Genomic DNA, 23,992 nt, shown 5'->3' with positions numbered 1-23,992 from the left:
CAAAGTCTGCACTGCCACTGCATACTTACCTATGTCCACATTTTTTTTTGATATTCCTGTTTCCTTTCACATCTCAAAAGTAAATCACAAGTGGATATGCATTCTGCAAATTACCTGTTGGTGTAAGTGTAGATGTGCAAGCATGCGTGCATGTGTCTGTCTGTCTGCCTCTCTGTAGTATGTGTCTGTTTCTTGAAATGGACTGGTGTAGCTAATAATGGGCACAGTCAGTCAATCAATTCATGATCATACAGTAACATCACATCAGACAAGTCAGCAACAGATTCAAATTCTTAACAGTAGTGGACTGGATAATAAAAGCTTCACTTGCTCACTGACTGACAATATGGCAGCTGAACTGAATTTAGATTCTAGTATATATAGATAACTTTTCTCATACTGACTGACTGTTCCTGGCGAGTGTTGACCTGTTCTGATCCTGGGTCTGGGATTCCTGGAATTGCAGCAGACGTTGGGCGGACCGGTCCAGCATCTGCACTGCAGAAAGTGCAACTACTGGCAGAAGTTGGAACACAGAAGTTATTTAGTTAACTTACTAAATATTATTTTAAAACAGCTCCTCTAGTCTGCTCTGTTCACTATGTGCTCCTGCTGTACTGCAAACTGCCCATCCCTGGCTGCTATTCTAAATCCAATCCTTCTTCTTTCGGCTTTTCCCAGTTAGGGGTTGCCACAGTGGATCACCTGTCTGCTCATGATTGGCAGTGGAGTTTTATGGTGTCGAGTTGCCAGCACGGCGCCCAACCTTCCACAGAAGGCACACACATGCACGGACTCATGCCTAGGGCCAATTTAGTGTGTCCAATCCACCTACAGCATGTCTTTGGGATGTGGAAGAAAACCGGAGCACCTGGAGGAAACCCACGTGACCACAGGCAGGACATGCAGAGTCCACACAGAAGGCACACCAGCCAAGGATCGAACCAGAGAACCTCTTGCTGGGAGGTGGCAACTCTAACCGCTGCACCACAGAGGCCGCCCTAGTCTAAATCCAGTCCACAACGTGAATATTCTGTGTACGACTACGCATGTAAAAAAAAAAAAAAAATGGTAAACAACAATTAAAACACAAACACAGTCCAAGTTTGAATTCCGAATTGCGCACACCCCTGCATGTGATGACATTAGCAACAACTTCAAATAATTAAAAAAAAAAAAAAAAATCAGGAACTGAAGGGCCCACTCTGGAATTTGTGATACTCCATTATTTTGCCCTCAAAACCAGTAAATACTGAGGAATTCGGTATGGTTGAGAGGTATGAGTGGGGGGAACAGAGCAAAAATAAGAGCCAAAACCAGAGGCAGTTGAGAGGTAAGTCCTGTTGTGTTACATTTTTCCTCTTGTCTGAATACTGTGGTACCATAGTCAGGCTCAGTTTTAGATTTAAAGGGCCAAGGAGTGCTTCTTTCTTATACTGCTTGACTTTCTCAGTGCCTGAATTTGCACTATTTTGACTTATTTTATTTATTTTCACCACTCAAAGTAAGGAAATTTTATTTAGTTGTGCTGCAGCTTGTATTGACTGGTCAGCTAATGTCTTGACTTGAGGCTTTTTATACTCTTTCATTTAATTTAAATAGTAACAGTTTGCAATGTCTGGCGTTTGCAGTGTTTGATGCTGGCTAGGTAAGAAAAGCCAGAATATATGGGCTAGGGGTTTGGATATACAGCTGAAAGAAAGTTTCATAAACATGGGCTGAAAATATTAAATTAGTTAACTGTGAAGATAGGTGAAGGCTGCCAGCCTAGCTAGATATAATTTTGTAGATAATTCTGTCATTTGTAAATATTAATGTAAGCTACAGGCTTGTTCTCTTAAATGGGAAAATGGTGTTAAATATGGAACTGCAAAAATAAAACAACAGTGCACTCTGTTGTAACAAAGCTGACAAGTCAATTCTGTAATGTCAAAACTCGGAGCCGAGATGTATAGGTAAAGGCATTCTGGCTATTGTTTTGAGGCCAGAGTTAATGGCTAGAATTTGCATGTATAATTTATTTTATTGCTCTGGTTCCTGACCAGCTGCAAAATCAAAAGGGCTATTAACCTCTGAGAGTCTGTTAGCCTGGGAACCAGAAAGAAATTATGTAATTTGAAATTAATCAGTGGTACTGTGTTATCAATTTAAGGACAGAAAGAATGAGAGCATTTGAACATTTGTCTTGAGAACATCCAGCTCATCACTCTGCCTGGGTCTATATGTAAGAAGGATTTTAGAACTGTGTTTTCTCTTAGATATAGCTAGGAAATAGGTAGATTAGACTAGTTTGTTTTTCTGTGATGTCAGAACTTTTCTATTGTATTATTTTAAGTATTTCTCTGATCTCTGAACTCTTGACTAGCACTGTGTAGTAAGAAGTGTTTGTCTTGTGTTTTTATGATTTATTAAATATTTTTAAACCTTTCAACTGTGGCTGTTTTGTGTAGAGATAATCTAAGCTCTAAGAGTACATTGCATGTATATAGTGATACTGAACCAAGTCGCTCCAAATAAGTCTTGACTGTTCGGTCGCACTTACCATTTGGATAATAATATTGCACAGTATAACTGGACACCCTTTCATAAGGGCCTTTGAGTAGCTGATAAATAGCTGGGTGGTGGCAGTGATTTCTACCTTATAGTCTGGGTAAAAGGGGCACAGCTGGAGAACCTGTGCCAGCCTTCCCCAGGAGTGTCTGTGTGGTTGTATAAACTCTTATCTCAAAGTGTGTGTGTGTCAGCTACTTGGCAGGGACATGAAGCACTGGTTGGACAGAGAGGGTGCTGGAGGTTTTAGCTTGCCCACTAGGCTGAGATCTGGACCCTATAGCTGTGCCAGTGGGGAGTGTTATTGGGGACCTGAAGAGAAAGGTAGAAACCAGCCCCAGACTGGCTGTGATTTCTGTGTGCTCTTAAGGGAAATTGTACTTTACTGTGTGTGTGTATTTATTTCCCTTTATGGATACCCCTCACTGGTGTTAGTGGTGAGGATTGAGGCTCCTTGATTGCTGGTCCAGTGCATGGGCATCACATATTAATTGTTTGGCAGTGGTGAGATATCCACACCACACATTAATTGGTTGGTAAATACTAATTAGCTTGTACTGGTGTGGTAGAGTGAATTCCTGTAGCTTGTGTACAGTGATGACTGAAAGTGTTTTTGTACTCTAAATCAGCCACACAGTGGATTCTCTGAGTTCAAATCACAAATGTTTTATTTCCTTTGTTAGCTTAGTCAGGGAGAGCAGGCAGCATGTCAGCAGAGGAGTGTGGAAAGCTGACAAGGACCCAGCTGGCTTAGATGTGCCAGGCTAGGGGAATGGTGCATGGAAACCTGACTAAGGCAGACATGATTGCAGCTTTGGTCACAGCTGCATCAGAAAACAGCAACCAGGAGGACGATCAGACTGGCAGTGGGGACATACCACACACAGAGAATGGACAGTTCAACCTTTCTGCAGAGGACTTAAGAATCCATCTAGAGCTAAAGAGACTTGAGTTGGAGGCCATGCGTTTGGAAATAGAAGCAGCTGAGAGACTGAGGTGTCTACAGGCTAAGGAGAATGAGAAACCGCTATGCCTGGAAGATGAGGAAAAGGAGAGGCAGAGGCAGCATGAGAAGGAGATGGTGACTCTTTGCCAGAGTCATGGAGGTAATGGGGAAGGGATTAACTGGACCCCAGAAGCACAAAAGGTCAGTAAATTTTTTCCACAGTTTTAAAGAGGTGGATAATTTTGATAGTTTCATTCATATGTTTGAGAGGGTATGTAAACAGTATGATGTTGACCAAAGGCTCTGGGTACAGTTCCTGACCCCCTTACTCCATGGTAAAGTTGTAACAGTGTTGTCTAAAATATCTGGCATTGACTGTTTTAATTACACTACGGTTAAGAAATGTTTTTAAAATTGTTTAAGCTAACACCGGAAACGTACAGGAAAAAGTTTTGTGAGCATAGATGCAAGGCAGATGAAAGTGTGTGTGAATATGTTGCTGAACTGAGCACTTATTTTCATAGGTGTGTGAGTGGATGTCAGGTCACCACTTCTGAAGGGCTGGCAGACCTTTTGGTGAGGGAACAAGCCCTTAGCACTTATCCTGAGGACATGAGGATCTGGTTAGCTGATAGACAATGTGCTACTTCAGATGAGTTGGGGAAGAAGGGAGACCTATATCTAGCAAGCAGGGCATCCCTGCACAGGAAAGCAGCCCCCAGTACTTATCATGGGTCTAAAGGAACCCATGGTGGGCAGCACAGACTGCCCCAACAGAATCTACCAGTAGCAGGAGAAACCACTAGTCCAGGTACATGTCCAGGACCTAGGGTTAAATGATTTGAATGCAACCAGTGGGGCCATGTGGCATACAGATGTCCATGGAGGCATGGTGGGGAACAAAGGTTAGAGGGCCAGTAAGTGGGAAAGACAAAATGCCAATAGTAGGTTGTCTTGAGACAACAGGTGTACCGAACTACCATCCTGCAGATGTCCTGATAAGGAAGGATTTGGATGAGGCAGTACCATGTGTTTATGCAGCTATATGCAGTCAGGCTAGGAGACAAGCATGTGGGTCTGGTAGCCTGGGGGAGACCCAGACAGACTGTATACTTGCAGCCAGGACTGGTGAGGTGGTTACTTCAGGGAGGGAGCTACTCTGTAGCAGTGAGACTGAAGGTGAGCCACAGCTGCTTGTGGGTACTGATGTTCCCTTGGATAGAGTGTCTGCAAAGGTAGATGTGAGTAGTAGTACCCAGGCTGACAGTGAGGCACCACTGTCAGAGGATGCCAGACGTCCTGTGGAAGGGGAGCTGGAAAGGGTTACAAAGAGAGAGTTGAGACAGGCTCAGCTCTCAGACCATACATTGCAAGGCCTGAAGCAGGTAGCTAGTAAGGCACCTGATTCCCAAGGGAAGGGGGATTCTGTATACTGGGACAAAGGGTTACTGTATACCGAGTAGACCCCTGAGGGAGGGCTAGAAGGTGAGAGGGTACAGCAGTTGGTAGTACCTAGAGTCTAATACCTGCACTTCTAGCCATAACCCATGATATTCCCTTTGCAGGTCATATGGGCATAAAACATACAAAGAGATGTAGTATGCAGAACTTCTATTGGCCTGGAATTTCCAGAGATGTAACAGGGTACTGCAGGACCTGTGAGCAGTGCCAAAAGGTAGGCAAGGCAGAAGACAAGGGAGAGCTCCTTTGATGCTTTTGTCTGTGATTGAGGAGCCATTTCAGAGGGTAGCTATGGATATTGTGGGGCCTCTGAGTACCCCAAGTTCCACAGGGAAAAAGTATATCCTAGTGGTAGTGGATTATGCTACACATATCCTGAGGCAGTGGCTCTGTCCTCCAATGAGGCAGAAAAGGTGTCAAATGCTTTGTTAGAGATTTTCAGCAGGGTAGGTTTCCCAAAAGAAATACTGACTGTGAGAGGTGCCAATTTCATGTCATACCTGCTGGCTTGTCTGTGGAAGTACTGTGGGGTGAAGCACATGAAGACCACCCCCTACCATCCCCAGACCATTGATCTGGTTGAGAGGTTAAACTCTACAATCAAGTCCATGCTACAGGCATTTGCATACCAGTTTAAGAGGGAGTGGGACAAATATTTGCCTCATCTGTTGTTTTCTTACAGAGAGGTTCCCCAGGAATCAACAGGTTTTTCACCCTTTGAGTTTCTGTATGGGCATTGGGTGAGGCGACCTCTAGATCTAATTCGAGATGAGTGGGAAGGTGAGTGTGAGCCTCATAAGGATTCTGTTGTGGCATGTGTCCTAAACCTCAGGACAGGGCTCAGGGAACTCATGGGCTTGGCCCAGGAGAACCTGGCAGAAGCCCAACAACAGAAAAAGTTGTGGTATGACAGGAATGCTCAAGCTAGACAGTGTGCTGTGGGGCAGCAGGTAATGGTTCTCATTCCTGTCAGACACAACAAGCTGCAAGCAGCTTGGGAGGGACCCTAAAATGTGGTAAGAAGGGTAATTGATGTTAACTACATGGTGGAACTGATAGGCAGGAGGCAGGGGCACAAACTGTACCATGTTAACATGATGAAACCTTACCATGATAGGGAGGCCCTTGTGCTGAGCATTTGCAGTGGACTGCAGGAGGAGTCTGAGGGAGATCTGGTGACTAATCTCCTCAGTGAGACTCGGACTGACACCTCAGTGGAAGGGGTAGCAATGTCCCAGTAGCTATCTCCTACCCATGTTCGAGAAATCTGAGCAGTGTTACAGGAGTTTGGGGGTATGTTCACTGGGAAATCAGGGTGCACCCACCTGGTGCAGTACCAGGTGAATATAGGACCCCAGAGGCCTATTAGGCAGGCCCCTTATAGGGTGCCTGAGAGAGTCAAACAGTCTCTAAGGGAGGAGATACAGGGGATTTTGGAACTAGGGGTGATTCAAGAGTCCAACAGTCCCTGGGCCTCCCCAGTGGTGCTGGTGCCAAGAAGGATGGCAGTACCAGGTTGTGTGTGGACTACAGGAAATTAAATAGTCACACAGAGTCAGATGCTTATCCTATGCCTAGGACAAATGAGGCCCTAGAGCAGCTGGGGGGGCTAAGTATCTTACAACCATTGATCTTACCAAGGGTTACTGGCAGGTGCCCTTGACTCCCAGTGCTAAAGATAAGTCAGCCTTTGTGACTCCTTTTGGCTTGTATGAGTTCACAAAGATGCCCTTTGGGATGAAAAATGCCCCGACTTTCCAGAGGCTGGTAGATCATATCCTAGAAGGAGCAGGAGGGTTTGCCCTTGGTTACCTAGATGATATTGCCATCTACAGCCATTCCTGGCAAGAGTACCTTCAGCATTGTCAGGAAGGTGCTGGGCAGACTACAGAGGGCAGGGTTGACCATTAAGCCTACCAAATGTCAAGTTGGTATGGCAGAGGTTTCCTACCTGGGACATAGATTGGGGAGTGGTAAGATCAGGCCAGAACCTGCCAAAGTAGAAGCCATTCAGGCATGGCTGTACCTGTTACCAAAAAGACAGGTGAGGGCATTCTTAAGGACAGCAGGGTACTGTAGAAAGTTCGTCCCCAGTTATAGTACCATAGCTGCTCTCCTCACAGACCTGACAAGGAAAAACAGGCCAGATAAGGTAGTGTGGACCCCAGCATGTGAGCAGGAATTCCAGAACCTTAAAGAAGCTTTGGGATGACCCCTTGTGTTAGCCAGTCCAGATTACAGCAAAGAATTTGTTGTGCAGGTGGATGCTTCGAACCATGGGGTGGGGGCAAGATTTCTTCAGAGGGAGAAGAGCACCCAGTGGTTTATCTCAGTCATAGGCTCCAACCCAGGGAGGAATCCTATGCAGATGTAGAAAAGGAATGTCTAGCAATAGTGTGGGCACTGCAGTAACATCAACCTTATCTGTATGGAAGAAAATTCACTGTAGTGACAGATCACAACCCTCTAACATTGTTACACAGAGCCGGCCAGCAAAATGCCAAGTTGCTAAGATGGAGCCTAGGGTTGCAAGCATATATGTCAGTGGTCACTTGAAAAACTAGCCTGAGTTCCCCGGGGGGGGGGGGGATGAAGATAGGTGAAGGCTGCCAGCCTAGCCAGATAGAATTTTGTAGATAATTCTGTCATTTGTAAATATTAATATAAGCCACAGGCTTGTTTTCTTAAATAGGAAAAATGGTGTTAAATGTGGAAATGCAAAAATGTAACAACAGTGCACTCTGTTGTAACAAAGCTGACAAGTCAATTCTTTGATGTCAAATAAAGGCATTTTGCCTATTGTTTTGAGGCCAGAGTTAATGGCTAAAATTTGCATGTATAATCTATTGTATTGCTCTGGTTCCTGACCATCTGCAAGATCAAAAGGGCTATTAACCTCCGAGAGTATGTTAGCCTGGGAACCAGAAAGAAATTATGTAATCTGAAATGAATCAGTGGTACTGTCTTATTAATTTAAGGACAGAAAGATGTAAGCATTTGAGAATTTATCTTGAGAACATCCAACTCGCTGCTCTGCCAGTGTCTATATGTAAGAAGGATTTTAGAACTGTGTTTTCTTTTAGCTATAGCTAGGAAATAGGAAGATTAGACTAGTTTGTTTTTCTGTGATTGTGATATCAGAACTTTTCTACTGTATTATTTTAAGTATTTCTCTGTGATCTCTGAACTCTTGACTAGCACTGTGTAGTAAGAAGTACTGTCTTGTGTTTTTATTATTTATTAAATATTTTTAAACCTTTCAACTGTGGCTGTTTTGTGTAGAGATAATTTAAGCTCTAAGAGTACACTGCATGTATATAGTGATACTGTACCAAGTCGCTCCAAATAAGTCTTGACTTTTCGGTCGCACTTACCATTTGGATAATATTGCACAGTATAGTTGGACACCCTTTCATAAGGGCCTTTGAGTAGCTGATAAATATTAGCTGGGTGGTAACAGTGATTTCCTCCGTATAGTCTGGGTAAAAGGGGCACAGCTGGAGAACCTGTGCCAGCCTTCCCCAGGAATGTCTGTGTGGTTGTATAAACTCTCATCTCAAAGTGTGTGCATGTGTGTCAGCTACTTGGGCAGGGACATGAAGCACTGGTTGGACAGAGAGGGTGCTGGAGGATTTAGCTTGCCCACTAGGCTGAGATCTGGACCCCATAGCTGTGCCAGTGGAAAGTCTTATTGGGGACCTGGAGAGAAAGGGAGAAACCAGCCCCAGACTGACTGTGATCTCTGTGTGCTCTTAAGGGAAATTGCACTTTACTATGTGTGTGTTTATTATCCTTTCCCTATATGGGCACCCCTCACTGGTGTTAGTGGTGAGGATTGAGGCTCCTTGATTGCTGGTCCAGTGCACGGGTGTCACAGTGACCACTGAAGTAAGAGCTTTTGTAGCAGCTAAATAAAGAGACAGCGAGAGAGAGTGAGGCTAGAGTGGGTCATTATTTACTGCACGACTGTTTAGTTCATATTTAATTTGTTTAACGTGAGTGGGAAAGTGGAGAACATTTGGGATGAAAGCATGAAAGTTGACAGTGGAGGAGAAAAAAATGTAGATGCGGTGACTAAATTAATATCAGAGAGCTGTGGCTGTCGGGCAATTAATTAAATATTGTGATTTCTTTGTATATTTCAGTTTCTCTTCAAATGACAGAATGTTCTAAGGATTTCCACTTATTGTAGATACCTTTCTGTGTTTTTTTTTTTTTTTTTTAATTATGGCAGCTAGATTAACGCTGTCTTGCAATTCTGAATGTACAGCACAAAACCTGCTAACTGAATAACATGGTGCTACTAGGGGCCAGACTTCAGTAGGTTCACAGGTGTGTACTAGGCTAATAGCCCTGAAGCATTTACAAGCCTAGCCGATAGAAGTGCCCTGGCATCGTGCCGCCAGAAGTTAGTTCCCAGTGCCTCTATCATGTAGAGCCACTGGAGTGATCCCCGGGGTGAACTTTCTATTTCTCATCCACTCAAGATTTCTCTTGAAGAGGGCCAGTGAGGTGCTCTGCTCGACATGTATGGGAAGTCTATTCCAAAGCATGGGTAGTCTCTGGGTTATGAACCTATCCCTCCAGCATGTTCTGTTGATTGTGGTAATGAGGTTGAGGTCTCTGGAGTGTGTGGTGCGGATGGTTTGGGATTTCTTTAGATGTAGCATTTCTAACAGAGCTGAGTCAGATATGGCTTTGTAAGTCAAGCAGAGATTGCCTCTTAGTAGACAATATGAGACAGAGAATAGCTGGAGTTTTTTTGAGTCTGTCCATGCAGGACATGTGTTTAAGGCCTAGGATCCTCTTTGTGAGGTACTTTTGTGGCCTTTCCAGCTGTTGCATGTGTCTAGTGAGGTACATGTCAAATGGGGAATTATACTCGATGATTGGCTTAATGAGGGAAGAGTACAGAGAGACAATGACCTCTTTCTTCCTGGATGCAAAACCCTTGGTAATGAGATGTGCCACATAGAAGGACTTTCTGACCACAGTGGCTATGTGGTAGTCAAAGGAGAGGTTACCATCAACCTGTGTCCCCAGATCTCTTGTAATGCCTTCAGTGTTCAGTGGGCTCCCATTAATGTGGTAATTAGTGGGAACTGAGTTTTTCCCAAAGAGGATGATGACACATTTTTTGGCATTAAGCTTAAGGCCATGGTTTCGACACCAGTCATTGGTCTCAGTGAGGCCTTTCTGTAGGATGTCTACATCACTCGGGGAGTTAATAATGTCTCCCAGCTTGCAGTCATCTACAAATTTGGTCAGCCAGAGTCCCTCTGTGTTGGCCTGGACTTCTGAGAAGTAGATACCAAACAGGAGAGGACCCAGGACTGATCCCTGTGGGACTCCACTCATGACTGGTTGGCAGTCTGACTTGGAGTCCATTACTTTCACACTGTGGGTTCTATCTGTGACCCAGTTTGCAACCCACCGAATGATATAGGGATTGATGCCTAGTTTGGTGAGTTTATCAATAATTCCTGAGTGGGGATTGGTATCAAAGGGCTTGGCCAGATCAAGGTAGGCTGTATGAACTGCCTTGCCCTCATCCACAGCTCTTGTGACTGACTCAAAGAAGTCAACCAGGTTAAGCAAGCATGATCTACCTTTCAGAAAACCAAACTGGAGTGGGATCTAGAGTTTGGAGATTCCCTATATCCTTGTTAATTAGGTCCATTATGATGCACTCCATAGCCTTACATATCAGACTCGTCAGGCTAATGGGGTGATAATTCCCAGGGTCTGTAGTCGCTCTCCCTTTATAGAGAGGGATGACTGTAGCAGTGCCCCATTTTGTAAGGACAAAACCTGAGGTGAGGTTGTGATTGAACAGGGCACACAGATGTGGTGCCAGTTCACGTTGTAGTTCATGTAGAACACTTCCAGGGATATTGTCAGGTCCCGTGGAAGCTGTATTCTTGGTCTTGGACAATGCATCTTTAACCTGTGCTGCAGTAATGCTGGGTGCCTGGCATTCCTCTGGTATTGTGATTGGTCCTTTGGGGGAGAGAGGGGTAAAGTTGGTACTGAATCTGTTGGCCAGTATGTTGGCAATATCTGTTGGCTCAGTATAGGAGGTACCATTGTGCAGTAACTCAGCACAAACCTGGGTATTGCCATGGAGATTCTTGATACAACTACAGAAGGCTTTGTGGTTGTTTTTAGTGTCTGCTGCAATTCTGCCTTCATAGCTGGCTTTAGAGGTTTTGATGAGGGAGCTCAACTTTTTGTTGAATCTAATAAGGGAGTTTTTCCAGTCTTGGGACTTCACCTTTTTCTGCAACAGTTTCTTCCTTCTATTGTAAAGTTTATTAATGGCAGGGGACCACCAGATTGGCTTCCTTTTTTTGGAGGAGAGCATCTTGGTTCTGTTGGATATGGCTAGTTCCATGCATTTATGTACGTGTTCGTACAGTGCATTGGTGTATGATTCGGCAGTCATGCATCTATTTTCCATTGACAGGGGTGCTGTGAAGTTAGTCACAAAGTCAGCTTTGGAGAAGTTTTTCATGGTGGTTAGTGTGTGTGTGTGTGTGTGTGTGTGTGTGTGTGTGTGTGTGTGTGTGTGTGTGTGTGTGTCTGTCTGTGTGTGTGGCTGAGATGTGGATTTCCATTGTGATTAGTATGTGTTCGGATCTAACCAGAGAGGAAATGACTATTGGTGTAGAGCAATGGTTGCCCATATTAGTAATAACCAGGTCAAGGATGTTACTTCCTCTAGTGGGGGTAAGAATGAGCTGGTCCAAGGCATTGGAATTGATGAATTCTAGGAAGCATTGGGCCAGTGTATTGGTGCATGAGTAGTTTTCCCCTGTTAATGGAGGGGTAGTTGAAGTCACCTAGGATGAGAGTGTTGGGTCGGACCCTAATAGTTTCCAGGGTGCTTAGTAACATGGAGTGAGAGTCTTTGGACATGGTTGGGGACCTACAGCGGGCTACGACCTGAATCACCATCTTACCCAATATTAGTTCTACCTGAAGTATCTCAGATGTGTTCTGCTGAGCTACTAGTCTGGAGGTGTGCATATCCTTTATGAATATGGAGACACAATTGCCTTGGAGCTTTGGTCCATGTTCTGGGGCCGAAAGGTGTGGAATGACTTACAGCCTGGTAGCGCAGTTGTGCTTTCTGCTGCTTTAAACCAGGTCTCCATTACAGCAGAAATGTCGATGTTCTCCATTTTGAGGAGTGCTTCGAGCAAGTGCACTCCTCAAAATGGAGTGCACGTGCTTCGAGCAAGTGTATCTTGAGATTTAGACTTCTGGCATTGAGCAGCATGACCCTCAGACTGCATTTATTTACAGCTGTTGTGGTAATTTGGTCTTTGGAACATCACCTAAAAAAGGCACTACTGGGGTGGCAAGAGCCTTAGCCAGTATCTGGAAACCTATAGGTGACAGATGCAGGCCATCTCTAGCAAAGCATTGAGGTCTGTCAATCATGTCATTCCAAGCAGATACTGGATCCCCTTAGAATGACACCAGAAACTTAACCAATTGTTGAAGTCAATCATTTTCTGCTTGTACTGTGGTATCATTCTGGGCAAAGGCACAATGATGCTCAGGGCTAGGGTCATACCTGCCTGGGCCACATAATCCAAGAGCTCCTCCATGTCTCTTTTCATGTTGTCCAGGGAGGTGCATTTCAAGTCATTCACACCCATATGAACAGTGACAGAGTCATACTTGTAGTTCTTGTGGAGTGACCTGAGTGCATGTGTCGGATTCTAGCACCTGATAGCTGTTACCTTCTCCTTATTCAACCTAGTGACTGGGACATCAGTGTGGCTCACTATCAAGTCACCTATGATTAGTGTATTGGGCAAGCTGTTTTGCCTTAGGGGCTTAGGTTGAGGGGCACACTGTGTAGGTGAGCTATGTGTCTTGTGGTATGTGCTGTGTTGTGGTGGTTGAGTGCTAGGAACAGTGCTGAAATCTTTGGATATCTCAAGGTAGACAGACAAGACTAGGTTGCCAGCATATGTATGAAAGTTGATAGAATTGGAAAAATTAAAGAAGGCAGTAGTTGTGCTGCTTGAATAATAACTCTGTTGAGTGGGGGAGAAAAGGTTCTTACCAGATAGGCATCTGTAGAGTTGTGAATGGAGACAGTTTTCTAGAATTTTTGATAGAGGTGATAATAATCGCTATTGGTCCGTGGTTAAGTAAAATCGGTGAAATTCACACATTTCTGAAAGGATATGATGTGAGATTTTTTCCCTGATATTGTTGGTACATGGTTTTCTTTGACAAATTAGCTTATTAGTATGGAGACTGGATAAACATTATCTGCTGCCAATATGTGTTTTGACTGGCAGGTGGTAGGAAATAACAGACGGCCCAGGGGTATTCTGAGGCCTAGTACCACATGAAAAGGGCCTCCCTAGCCTTGGAATGTTCATTATTTCCCTCCAATGCCCACCCTGTCAGGCATTATTGCATTTAGATAAAGGGCTACCTGTTAATTTTGCATTTGTTTTTTTTTTTTGTTTGTTTTATTTATTTTTTTATGTTTGATGTAAACATTCCTCTGTCTAATGTTTCAGACTTGGAGAAAAACATGTAAATTTTGTTGGAAGAAGTATTTTACATCTAAAATATGTATACACATGAGAGGTCTTATTGTAATAAAATGAATGAAAAAATACAAAAATAAGAGTCATAAGAAAACACTAGGTAATCAGTCTGCAGACTACTACACACCTGGCCAATAACCTGATCAAAGGTGAGAATCAAACCCTGTCCCTTGCATCTCTGAAGCAACACCTTAACTGCTATGCAAAACTCCCAAGAATAGTATTAAATGCATACAGTGTAAAGCATTACAATCCCTAGGGCCCATACCCAGAAACTGGCAATCTATATTCTGTTAGCAGCTTTGGTACATGATGGAGCATACAGATAGGCATGACTCTCCTCAGAAAAAAGGAACAGCAAATTTTGGAGCAGTCTTGGGCATGCATTTGGTTCACCAAGCCACAAGCATGGTAACCTTCCTCAGCAGGTGCACAGAAGCATGCACATGCATGTGAAGGCATAATCATCCTGTGATGACATGGGTCACAATTCTCCTACCCAAGGGGATGGGCAAGGACGTAACACCCTTATTGCTGGGATGTTAATGTAGGCACAATCAATCCTTATGTCTGCTTGGATGACCTCTTCTCCAGAACTGGGAAAAGCATGATAGTCAGCAGTCATGGAAGCAAAAAAAAAATTTTGCAATGGTTATGGTATATTGCATTAAAAAGTATTCATGAATGGCCAACTGGATACAGGGTAATGCCTACCATCATGGAGAGGAACTTTATGTGCTTTTCCACCCAGGGTAGATGTACATTTCGAATGAAATGTCCATTTTTATTTCGCTCTTTCATTAAATTATGTACTTCCTTCTGTATATTTGTTGCGGGTTGGGTGGGGAAGGGTATTTTATAACAGGATGTGCTTGTACAGCAATATGTGGGGTGTCTGGACAGCAAGATGCTATGGGGGCATAACATGGTGGGGGTATCATTCTGGAAACTGAGTACAAATTTGAAAATTCTGACTACACGTATGTGTGTGTGTGTGTGTGTGTATTCCTTGTATTGGCTGTTCTACATGTACCTGCGGCTGAAATGTCCCTGAAAATCTGCTCTTCAAACAAGCATCACATACAAGTTTGCATTTAAAATAAAAGCTACAAATGCAGAAAAACAACAGAATACTACTAAAAATTTACATTATACAAGACCTCCAGCAACAAAAAGAACCACAATTTTTATAGTTTTTGGAAATATTTGATTTTTTTTATTTTATCAGAAATTACAGCAATATAGTCATAAATACCTAATTACTACATTCAACAAGAATATATTACATTACAATTAATTCAAACAAGTACATTTAGAACAGGTTTTCTTTTCTTTTTTTTTTTTTATTTCACAGCATTTAAACTGACCCCAACAATACTGGGGGTTACCGTCCTCCTCCCTCCCATGTAATAACTTATTGTGGTGCCAAAGGTGCACAGGATACATGAAAACCAGCAGTACCAATCTGCAGGGTTTTACTTCAATGAGCAAATAACAGACATTACTCTATAGATTAGTGAGAAGCATCATTGTAGGTTACAACAAATTGTTTTACATATGGCTTTAAATGACAAAAAAAAAAAAAACACACACAACAAACTTTTGTTCAGTTTTGTGAATCCTTGGCTAACAGTGCTTTAAAATGGCTTATACTTTGTGATATTCTGTACTGTCTCTGGAATACAGAGTAAATGGGCACACATAAAAGCTGGTTTCCATATGCTGTGTGTGGAATACTTGGATAAGTCCTTCTTGTAACCTATTATTAGACGATTCTTAATTGTTTCTTTCTTGAGCTCAAATATGTCTGCAGGCTCTTTTTGATCTGCACACCACATTCCTCTGCCAGATTTAAGGAGTGAGCATAACCCAGGACATCCAGTTCTTGAACAGTGCAGATTCAGTAATACATATGAAATGACAAGGTTACAAAATACCAAACTTAAAATTACCTTACAGGAGGGCCTGCTGTTATGTTGCAACAATTTAGACACTCCCACCTATAACTGTTATGGAGAATACTCACAAATCTATTATACCCCACTGTCACTGGATGAAATACTTGAGTAGAATCCCAAACAGTTTTCCAAAAAGGGAGTGGGGATGGGCAGAAGGTTGACTTTAGGATATGAGGTCCTGAACAGACGCTCTCATAAAGAATACTAAACTCCTGGACTGAAAGTCCAGACTACAGTGCTTTGTAAAGTTGTATCCTACCATCCACACATCAACTATGGACACATCCCTGATTCATGTATTGGAGGTAGCCATCTATTTTGCATGGAATATCATACCACTTTGGTAGTCAACAACCTATTAACCTTCTGGTCACAAAAGATGGTACAACTGACAATCTGTTTAGATAGGGTCTGTTTAGTAACTGCAAAGTCTTCTCCACAGAATGAAAATAAACACAGGTGCATCTACATGCACTCATAAACCAATGAAAGCAGAACATGAATTAAAAAATAACATCTGTGGTATGTAGAATGCATTCAACATAGTTTTTTTTATCAAATGAATAGAAAAGTCTGTTAATAGGCTGCTTGAATAAAAGCTCAGAAACCACATTCAGGAGGGAATGAGGATTCATCCAACAAGAGAACCTGAACCTTATGGAAAATAAGATACACCTCTTTATAAGTTAAAGCCCTAAAATCTGAGACTGAAAATGCTCAGGTGAAGATTATCACCTGTCTAGACATTTCTGACCACCAAGAGGTGAAGATTATCACCTATCTAGACATTTCTGACCACCAAGATTATCACTTATCTGGACACTTCTGGTCTTCCAAACCAGTTAGTCCAAAGGAAGACATGATACTTTGCTTTAATTTCATGACTGGGCAAAGGATTCTTCACCAGAGCTCAGAGATCAAGTATCCCCTTCAGAAACTGTTTCACTATTATGGGCTAGGCCAAAGTCCTGCCATTCACTAGACCAAGTCATGTCACAACATCCAAAATACTTAATAGTGGAGAAACTGAGACCTAAATAATAAATACCAGCAACAGGCCAGACAAAGCACTACACAAACTTTAGTACAAGATATCTCTTGACATGGATGGAAAACATCTTCTAGAAGGCTGAGATAGGACCATACAAATTTAGAGATAGAGGAGGAACAATGACATCTCCTGACATAGGACAACCTTTTGCACTTGGTATTGTAAATCACCTAAGAGGAAGACTTGCTGGCAGCCTCTGAAACCTCTCTGTAGAGACCTGGTGAATAAATATGAACTACTGCAGTAATTGCAATTTGAGAGCATATGTCTTATGAGAAAACTGCACCCCAGCACTTGGACTGACATCTTCATAGAGAGGCAAAAATTTGTAGTTCCTAGAATAAAGGTCTTCTATGCCAAAACTGGACAAGAATAAGCTTTTGGCATTTCTAGGTGGATGTTCAGCAGCAGAAGTCGACTGAAACAGAAGGTACACAAGTCCCTATCTGCCTCAGCTCCAACGAAAAATACATCTACTGACTACTCCACCTTGCTCTGTTGAATGTAGCAGAAAACAGTCTGAATACCATTATAAGGAAGCTATAGCTGCGGTAGTGAGCTTGAGCTGCTATTCAAGGTATACTATTCAAGGTATAAGCCACAGCATTTGATCCACCAAAGGTATTGACCAACACTGTGGTAACCTATCTCATACAAAGATAATTCTCTGAACAGGGAAAGTAACAAATGCACCAATTTAAGTTACCCAGTTATCACTTAATCATCTAGTTGTTCAAGAAGAATCACAGGTTTTAACAGTACTTCCAGAACCTGTATTTCTAGGAACACAAGCTTATCTTTCAGTATGAGAAAAATGATGTAGACACATTTCACCAGTAGCTATCAATGATCCTGGACCACAGCAGACTGTAATAGGTTCCCTATCCCTCCAGTAATGCATCTCATGGCAAGGACTACAGGGGAAGGTGAAGAATGAGAAATACAGTTTCTAGACAATCCAGAGAAAGATGGCAGAAAGGTTCCAAGAAAAAGAGGTTTCTAAGAAGAAATTATGACTTATGTCACTAGCATTGAACTATGCACTACAAAACAGTTTTACTTATCCTTTTGTTGACCAGGTTAGTCCCACTAGGCTAGTAGCCTCTTTTCAGGGGAGACATGACATGGTACTTATACTACTAGGGGAGTTTATACCAATATATTAGGGAACTTCTCCTACTCTTTTTGATAGGTGCTGTGGAATTTTTACATCCAACTCACACAGATGGAGCTTCAGTTTGACATCTCATTCAAAGGATAGCACACTCAGGAGTACAGCACCCCCTTTATGCTGCACTGCAGTGTCAACAATTGATCTACTTGGTTTGGGAATAGAACCTACAGCCTTCTGTATCAAAGGCAAGTGTGCTATCTGTTGTGCAACTGACACTGCAGACATGCTAATGGAGTTATGCCAGAAAATGTGAGAGTGCATTCATTGCCATAAAAACCTGAAAAGGGAACAAAATATAATAGTTCTGAATCTATTGGGTGAAACAATCGGGAAGTTAGGTCACTATATTCCTATGGCTTTAGATTTTATCCAGAATATCTACAAAAGGAATGCAGAAATAAGAAAAACATTTCCAAAATAATGGTGACCTCCCAGTGACTACATCCAAGGTAGAGATTAGATTAAGCTAGCACCACTGCCAGGGAAACCAGTGTGGAGGCTATCTGCATGTAGTCATTTAAGCAGGAAAACACCAGATGGTTATACAGAAGGAGACCCTCCACTACCCTGACAAAGAACCTGTGAGGTGAAATAAGGCCAAAGGAAAACACCTTTTACTAAAAGTTCCATTCAATCAGAGCAAAGAAAAGGAAACTTCTACATGGCTCCCACGTGATACCTAGCAATGCCATCCAAAGACCTGTAGGAGAAGTAGCATCAGGGCTTAAGGACTGACCATCCAAAATGCCATATAACTAAGGTTATATAAGGTTGAAATCACATAAATTCGGAATCAGAAGGGAGCCAGCATTGATTTCCTAGGAGCATGAAGTGGAAGAAGTAAAATCCAGTATTTACTGTTTGCTTAATAAGTATTGACTAAAACTACATCTACTATTCCTCTGACAATAACAGATTTACCAGAGGAGAGCACACCAAGGAAGACTGATCAATTCTGCAACAAGGTCTCTTTCTATAATGTTCTGAAAACACCTGTTACGGACACTAGCTGTCCAGACTTTGGAGAACCTCTGAAACTACAGTCCCACAGTGCAGGCTGAGGAGGACAGTTGGAGTTATTGAGGTGCTTAATGGGCAAAGGCTCTCAACTAGTAAGCATCCAGCAGCTGCATTTTCCTCATTACGTGGTGAAAAGGTTTAGCAGAGGCTGATCAGGGCAATGTATCCTTGACACTGGAAAGGGGAACAGTCTTTTTCTAAATGCCCTCAGTGATCTACTAAAAGACTCTGCCAAAATTCCATTGTTCCTAATGGAGGAAACTCAGGACAACTTGGATACTTCCAGTTGAAATGAGGAATACCTTGAGCTATATCGCCCCACTGAGGCAGGCATCTGTGGCTATGGTACTGCCCATCACATTTGTCATACAACTGGTTATATGGAATCCTACTGAAAGCATAGAATAATGGGTTTTCACAACGGCTTCCTATTCATGAATTGGGAAAGGCAAGCATTTTCTCCTGTGGCTGGCTTAATAATTGAAATCCAGAAGTTAGACACACGAGAAAAGCAACTAAGAGCCTGTACACATAAAATGGTAGAATAACCCTTTTTGCCAAACCTGACTATAGATTTTTAACTGTCTGTAACATAACTGGTCATGTTCTGAGATTTGTGAGATCTATGCTTGGCAGTAAAGATAACACAGGAATCTGCACTGGGACATCTTATGAGAAATCAATTAGGAGTGAGAGAGACTTAAATGATACAGTCTGTCTTCTTAAATGTTGAAGGGCCTGAACTCGGGTGTCTCCTAGTAGCAAACAGTATCAATATTAACAGTCTTCACAGGAAAGAGGTACAATTTAATGTCAATGTACTTAAAAGTTATATAGATAGGCATTGTCGCTTCTGCCATTAAGCAAATGCAGTGAAATATGAGCCTGACTCCTTGTTTCATCCCAGTGCAGGCTTATTAATCTACGTCTTACACAAGGAGTGATGGATGGATAGATGGCATGAATGCTTCTTTAAAGAATGAATCCCGAGGACAAGAGCAAGATGGAGAAGAATAATTGGCGCTCTTGTTACTTTCTACCATGTGGACTGCTTTCCCCTGAGATATAACAATGACTGACAAATCTAAAGAAGACAAAAAGGCTTCCTTGCATTACAGACTACAGACCAGCTCTGATGGGTAATATGGGCTACACGTTGGAAGAATACGAAATACAATGTCAGCTAATGCACAATGGGAAGATACATGTCAAAGGTCACATGAAGGACTGAAAAAGCAGTGCAACGCCTACTACTAGCATCATACTTAACCATTGAGATATATTGTTATGCACCTGCTCAGTCATCCTCCACCATGCTTTGAAAAACTGACCAAATTCAGCAAAATGTTAGAAAAACTGAAGATCCTGAAATGCATATAGTCAGGTTTATGAGGACCATCTTAACTAATTCTGTTGTGTATTCAGCCTCTGAGGGAAAGTAAAGCATGCTGACCCCAGGAAAATGCCTCAAGGAACTTTACCCATGTCTGGCACATTTGTGGGGTGTCAGGCTGCCATCATGTGAACCAGAAAGATGTTGCATCCCCCTGGACTTGCTCAGAGGCAGTTTCTAGAAGTGTTTCTCCTTCCCCCTTGCATCTGTTTACATCTTTGAAGCAAGATTGCCTCCCATCAATGCATGAGGACAACACATGCAATTTACATTAGTTATGATGAACTTCAAACAGAAGATAGGTTTGGAATTATAGCTGGGCTGCACTTTTACTTTTTGCTTTTCATACTCATGTTATGAATCTTTAGTTGAGTCATTTGACCTGTCTTTGCAAAAAAGTCCCTTCCACTGATGCTAACCACTATGTGTTGATGAAATCCTCGCATCCTTCTCTTCAATGCCAGCAAGTCATGGATTATAAAGTGTTAGTATTTACACAGGTTGTTAATTTGTCAGCATATTTTTCCAATCCCTGTGAAAAAGGCAGATCCTTTTGTAGCCCTGACAACTGGTATGATGATCACAGATGTATCTGGAAGATCTAAAATGGATAAAAAGGGCTGGGTACCCTGGGGCATGTGGGACTCCAAAAGGAGTTGTGCACATCTCAAATGGAGAAGCTTGGAATTTTTAGAATAACTAAGGAAGCAGAAGGAGGACATGTCCAAGTGTTCCACTCACTGCAGAAGGCTTTTTAAAGATTTTTTTTTTTTTACTTATATGACGTAGGTTGGGAGAAATGCCTCAACAGAGAAAGCCTTTGTCTACAAAACAGTAGTGGGGGGGAGCTACACCTTCTGATTCCTCCATCTCACACTGGCTGTGTTTGTGTGCATGTGTTTTTTTTTTTTGTTTTTTTTGTTAATAAATGTTACAAAATCTTTGTATCAGTTTAAACACTGACATGGAATACACATAGACATAAGGAAGAAATGCTGCCTGTTTTTAAAATATTTGTTGATTAACCAACTACCCCAGACATTGCATTTTTAAGAAATTGGAAAATATCTAAAGTAGTCAACAAAAAAAAAAACACCTTAATGATAACTTAATAAATAGATTTTGGTGACAGACATGGCAAAGGCTTGCAATTTCTAACTTCAAAAATACTCAAGTCTAGATTCTTATAGCCTTTCAAAGCAGGTGAACACTACTATGTATTGGCATTAGATTAAATGAGTGCATGGTTGTATGTACAAACATGTGAACATAATTACATTTACAGCTCAGCTATAGAATGCCTTCAGTAATCTAAACATTATCAGTTAGTATACATCCTTCTGAAACTACATATTTATATACTTCTAAACTTACAGTTTTTCCTTTTTCCTTTTTTTGACTTCAGTCTTTTTTCTTATGACCAACAGAACTGTTATCCATTTTGCTGTATTCTGCGAAAAGTATATGTGCATGTGGGTCACTGTGGGTATAGACAGGCAAAGATATAGATATTTGTACACACGGATTCACTTTATATCCTCAAAATACTGAAATATCGAAATTCAGTATTTCGAGGCTATAAAGTCGAAACCTGACAACAGCGAAAACTGAAAAGCACAAAATTCGAAATCTTGCACACTAGAGATTTTGAATTTCGTACCTCCATTACACACACACACACACACACACACACACACACACACACACACACACACACGCACACAACTTCCTCCCCACACACAAACACAAGCTCTCTACTACATAAAAGCATAAGGGCAAGCCCCCCCCTGCTCCCCCCACCCTCCTACTTAAATATTCTAACTCCAAGGTCACACTACATACAAACACACACAAAACACCACCACACAAGCTATGTTCTCCTCGCACACACACATCACAGCAACAAAATACACTAACACACACCACAGCCCCTACCCAAAACCCATAACAAATACACACTTACCTGAATCCACAACCACAGCGATACACCGGAAGCGCTAATTCAAACTCTCCAGTGTGCGAGGTTTTGAATTTTGCGCTTCTGAGGTTTCGCTGTTGTCAGGATTCTATTTTATGGGCTTGAAATACTGAATTTCGATATTTCAGTATTTCGAGCTTAAGTGAATCCCTGTACACACACACACAGTACATCATGGTAGCATGTGGGTTTGAGTCTCACCTTTGAACGGAAATTAGTTAGTCTTAAAATGGTCTGCAAGGGCAGCTAGCCTAGTACTTTCCTATGAACCTATATGGGCAATAATACCAGGTATGTCATAAGGTTTAAAAGATTTAAGTGGGAAAGCTGACATAATGGTTAATGTCATTACATCACAGATACAGGGTACATAGTTTGATTCTGACCTCTGGTTGTTGGTGAGCCTTGTAATAGTCTGCAGTCTGATAGTTGTATCAATCTATCCATCATCACACTAAAGCTTTTGGGTAAGCCATTTAGATACAAAGTGCTCACCCATCCTCTCTTAAAAAAAAAAAAAAAACTCCCACAGCAGTTTTAGATGACTGCTTGTATTAATTGCGATGATACAGACAGAGATCCTGCTTTGCAAATTAACGTTTTAGCACTTCTTTAAAAAAACTAAATGTGGAACAGTTGAAAATTGCTCTCAAGCACCTATACATACTTAAAGAGGAGTGCATTACATTTGGCATCAACACTGAAAACTAAAGTACTTTGGCAGGGTAAAAACTGTTATTACACAAGAAGTCAAAAGTTACCGAAAAAATCACTTTTGTTACATGAATTACAAATTACACATATGTGAATTATGTGAAAATATGCTGTGGTGTTACTAGTCATACCCACCTACCCACAAGGCACTTCCACACATAATACAGTCCCATGATGGATCTGGGATGCACATATCTATCTATATCTGCCTCTGCAAGGTTTTCCCATAAAAGGCTGGCATTGCTGCAGGGAACACTGTACCTTGTCTGAACTCTTCCTTGCAGCTTCAATGAAACAAAAATAGTCACACAATGGTGTAGGGTCATTTAATCAATCAAAATATGCCACTGGCTTCATATTTGAAAGTAACAGATACACATGTAAAAGTGGAGATGAACTGTAGATTTTTACATCTTGTTCTTAATTTTTTCAAAATTAAATATTACAAACTGACTTACACTGATGCACTTTTACAGCTGTTTTACAATCTACAAACGTTTCCTCATGCAACAAATAGAAGGAATATCACCTGTGCTTCTCTACCACCATTGACATATTTTCCACATAATGCAGTAGTATTTCTAAGCCTGCAACTACGTAATTTTCCCTTTTTTATACTTTTAATTATAATTAATTTCTGAATGAAATAATTCCCCTAATGTTACAAACTGTCTATGTAACTAATGTTTTGTGTAGATGTGGCAAAAACGCACTTATAATGCAAGGCAGTGTAGCACCTCAATGGGTTATTTAATATATTCACACTAGACACAGCTAAAAGCAGCTATACTTACAATGTTCACCAAGTTTCAAAATATAGTGAAAAGATAAAATGTATTTCTGTTACAGTCAGCATTATCGCTAGAAAACTATACAGCAACAGATTTCTTCCCACTAAAATTATTACTTTAAGCAATTATTTTTGTTCCACAAGAGTATCTATACACTATAATAAGAACTACAAATCTATGAATGAGCCATTAAGCAGTAGACTAGAAACATAACGTCCTACTACTCAAAAGAAGGTTTATGTGTGAAACATGTCTAGGGACCAGTGGGTAGGTATACCATGACAATAACAGAAGACTCTCAGGTACACATTTGGGTTATCAGATCTAGGTTTTGCTAGTACTACTCTATATGTCCTCCAGGATCTAATGCTGCTACT

This window comes from Protopterus annectens, chromosome 8.part1, assembly GCF_019279795.1.
Source record: "Protopterus annectens isolate FY-2018-M chromosome 8.part1, PAN1.0, whole genome shotgun sequence".
Lineage (NCBI taxonomy): Eukaryota > Metazoa > Chordata > Ceratodontiformes > Protopteridae > Protopterus > Protopterus annectens.
Note: the sequence above shows the minus strand (reverse complement) of the source record.